The sequence below is a fragment of the Lissotriton vulgaris genome, chromosome 8, assembly GCF_964263255.1.
Source record: "Lissotriton vulgaris chromosome 8, aLisVul1.2, whole genome shotgun sequence".
Lineage (NCBI taxonomy): Eukaryota > Metazoa > Chordata > Amphibia > Caudata > Salamandridae > Lissotriton > Lissotriton vulgaris.
Genome location: NC_141696.1, coordinates 500,355,471 through 500,359,529, shown reverse-complemented (window position 1 = coordinate 500,359,529; position 4,059 = coordinate 500,355,471).

Here is a 4,059-nt window from a genome sequence, read left to right as displayed (position 1 = left end):
CGAAGCTGCCCTGCACTGTGAGATATTGTTAGAAAAAAAGTGTACTGTAAGCCCCGCCCCTCCTTACCATTGGGTAGCATCAGCGTTTATGGTAAACTCTGGCTTCCCAATGGAAAGGAGTGTATTCAGGTGCCACCCTGTCCGCTTTTCAGACAGCCCCTACGGACACCATGGCCTGCTTTACGGCGGCTGTGGTAAAGAACGTTCTTATCAGTGGAGGCGTGTTTTATTACTCTGTTTACTACTCCGGCCAGGCACGGAGCTCACAGGCCCAGGGGTTCACGGAGAGGACAGGGGATTCCCTCCCCTAGCTACTGTACCTCCACCCCACTCTCTGCTATTCATCCCCCTCCCTCGAGTGCTCTGTGGAGCGTGCTTACATCTCAGACACATTTTTATTTCAAACTGAATTAAAAATGTTTTTGGGCGCTAGCGGTGACAAGCATGGAGAGGTTTTTATTTTTACAATCTGGCTGGTTTGTCCTTGGCTCTGACTTCCCTGTTACTTGGTTCGGTTGCAGTTCTCTCTTCCTCTCCTTGTTCTGTCTCTGGCTAAAGTCTCTTTGTCTCTCCTGGTTGTATCCCCTGAGCCCCTTCTCTTCCCTCCGCCTCTTTCCCAGTCCTGCGTACGTTCTGGTTCCTGGTTCTCTATTGCTCTTTCTTCCTCGCGCCTACCAAAAATTAATGTGTATGTGCATAACATAACTTGCTCATGTAAAGCGCGCCAATACCTTCGGGTCGTCTTCGTGCTATATAAATGTGCAATAAATAAATATAATGTGGTATTTTGCGTATTGTGCTTTCAACGTGCCTGCTCGTCTGATTTGTCATGCCAAATATAGCAAGTTTACATGGGATGGGGGGATGGAGGGAGCCCCATTGTTGAATCCAGTGACTGATTGTCACATTGATTGATTGATGGGGGAAGATACGTTTGCCTTGGGAAGACTAAGAGACACTGCTTATTACTCAACCTGGAAAAATGTTGGCGTCAGTTTGCGCTCCAGCAGTAGGATAAGATATCCGACCTGCCAGAGTGATCGACCAAGTCTGAGATAGCCCCCTAAAAAACACTCTCAGACTCCTTACAGCTCGCATAACCCCTCACCCACAGGCTTATCCCTCAGAGGTGCACGGGATTATCTCTGTGCCCCCTTCCTCCTAACCCCTCTGTGGATGTGCAGACAAGAGAAAGCACCCCCTACGAAGAGTCACTGACCCCGTGAGCTTTAACCCCTCCTACAACACAAGCCTGGCTATCATTTACCCCCTCCCCCACCTCACAAGGGGATGTCATTACCTGGCCCGAAGCCCCTCCAAGCTTGTGTTACCTGGGCTCGGGGTGGGCCTCCATATCCGATTCCGCAGACCCTGAGGCCATCACTGTCGGCCTTCACCACCCCCTCCCCATGCATGATGCCTCCACCGATCACTCTTCTGCCCCGTCACCTGTCCCCTTCAATTTACCCCTCTCTGCGCTTGAGATCACCCTTTCAGTGAGTGCATCATTACTCACTGCAGAGCATCAATTACAAAGGCGAGCCCTCATTACCCAGCGGGATGCAGGAGCGCTGAATGGAATGTCTGGGACAAGCAGGGGAAGGGGGTCACGCTGGGCTGGGTACTGCAGCTTCATTGACTTACAGAGACTTTGGGCTTTGCACTGACCAAACGCAAGCAGATGAATTCCTGAAGACGAACTCCGCAGCAATTCCGCTAACTGCTCGAGCATCCTGACTGCGGTTCATAAGTGTATAGAGCAGGTGGGTTAGCACCGGCCTCTGCAAAAGGCCCAACAAACCCAGATCTCCAACACCCGTTCAGCTATCCAACTGGGAATGTAACCTCTGTGCCCCGCAGACCGTGAAGACTGCATGATGCCAAGGGGTCAATGGTCCTGCCCCAGAATTTTCTTCTAAAGTTGTGATCTATTAATCGAATTGTATTCGCCTAAAGTCAAACTTCAGGTACCAGAATGCATTTGGTTAAAAAATATAAGCCCAAGACCCTAATTGAAGAGAATGTGGCCTAACAGACATCGGAGCTGGGAAACCAGGTTCGAGCCCCGGCGTCGGCTCAACATCCTGTGATTCTGGACAAACCGATTAATCTCCCTGTGCCTCCCAAAAATGAATGTGTCCTTGTGTAACGTAACTGGCACTCAAGTAAAAGCGATTCAATACCTTCGGGTCGAGTTCGCGCTATATAAAACCGCAAAAAAAAAGAATATAACATGGGGTACTCGGTAAACTGCAGCCATCTGGTAAACCTTAGGTATACTTGCCATATGGGCATTATTATCCACCCCCCACCCCCGGACTGCTTCTAACGCTGCTGCTAATTGGATCCATATCATATGTGACACCTCTTGGCAGTCCTGGATTTTAAATCAACAACATGTGCATGCTTTTAAATCTAGTTACCTTATGCTGTATGGTTACGGTGACCAGGTGGTATAATGCTAGTGTGACACTGACACCACCTTTCTATTGCTGGACTTTGCCTTACACATTATTGTTATCAGTTGTGTTGGTCCAATTTAAATGAACCCAGACTACAACTACCAGAATGCACTGATATGTAAAAAAGGCCAGGAATGGAAAAGTTGTGTCCCTTGACTTGGAGCTATCTGATCACCCTATTAATGGTAAAAAGCGTCACTGGACGACCCAGCATGCAAAAGTTGCTACCTAAAAAAAAATAAGTGTTTGCAGCTCTGCAGGGAGCTGAGGGTGTAACTCGGGGGCGGTCACAGGGCAGCGGGAACATTACTGATGCAGTCTTCCACAGACGGGTGCAGTGTGTGCACAAACGTATTTCTATCATCCACCTTTCGGAGTCCACATTTCGGACACCTCTCCACCGCTTGCTTCCCCAGCAAAGACAACTATTTTGGAGTACAGTAAACTCTGTGTAATGTAACAGATGATTCCTCCTTAAAGGGGCAGATTTCACCACTTCATACAAAGTGTGCCTAGATACCTGAGACTTATGGATATCTCCAAAGGTGGTAGATCCTTCTCCATAGCTCTTCCAGAAGAGTGATGTCTCCGTCCACCACATCTAGTATCCCCCAATGCTACCTCTTTCTCCTGGATGCTAGATAGTGCTCCAAATCTACATTCCGTTTGTCACCCTCAAGCAGTCCAGAGTGCCCGGAGAGTTTCAAAAGCAAGCAAATTCACAATAATATGGTTTCCCCAAAGCTGCTCTAATCTATACCCAGAGTCCAATGTCTGCCCCCCAAATGTTCTATTTTACCTTCTTAAAAAGTTTGGGGTCTCCACATTTGTACATTAAGTGAGTGCCTCCTTGATGCAGGGACTTGAACATTGACCAGAACATCAGACCTATTTGTGAGTTAACTGGATTCAAGAATAGCATTCAATTATTCTTGCACTGAAAGGCCCAGCAATACAATTGAAAATCTGGGGTTACTAGACCTCCCTTCCCCCTCCTCTTACCATGCGATTTTAACTCCCCTTGAGATCCAAATAAAACTGGGATTAAATTGAAGAGAAATAGGAACTTGGGCTATATAAACATGTTTATGTTGTTCGATCTACCAAATACAGTTAAGGGAAGGTTTATCAAGGTTCTGAATAATATGGGGGCGTGGCCACGCAGGCGACTAAGATGGCCACCTGTGCTTGAAGCTCCGCCGGCCGGGCACTTTGCAAGCCCGATTTCAACAAGATGGGCATTAAATAACCAGGCAGACTCCTCACCATGATACCCGGGAGGAGCTGAGGAGCATATAGATACCTGCAGCGGATTGATCCGAGGAGCGGAGCAGTGTTTTTCTGGGCCTGCGTAGCGGGGATCTGAATGCAGAGCCCGGGGCCTTCTCGAGACCGACGCTGGTGTGAGGGGTGCGGCTCCAGAACGACGAGGTGAGCGAAGGCCCCCGGTCGGTACCCGTTGCCAATATCTCTCCCCGTTGGGTGGCCACCCTCCCCCGACCCCCTGCTGTGAGTTAGGCTCTGTGGCGGACGTGGCAGCTGCAGGGCTCCCCTGGCCTCGCGGTAGGGGTCTAGCCGGTTCATTAAGTGCCGTAGA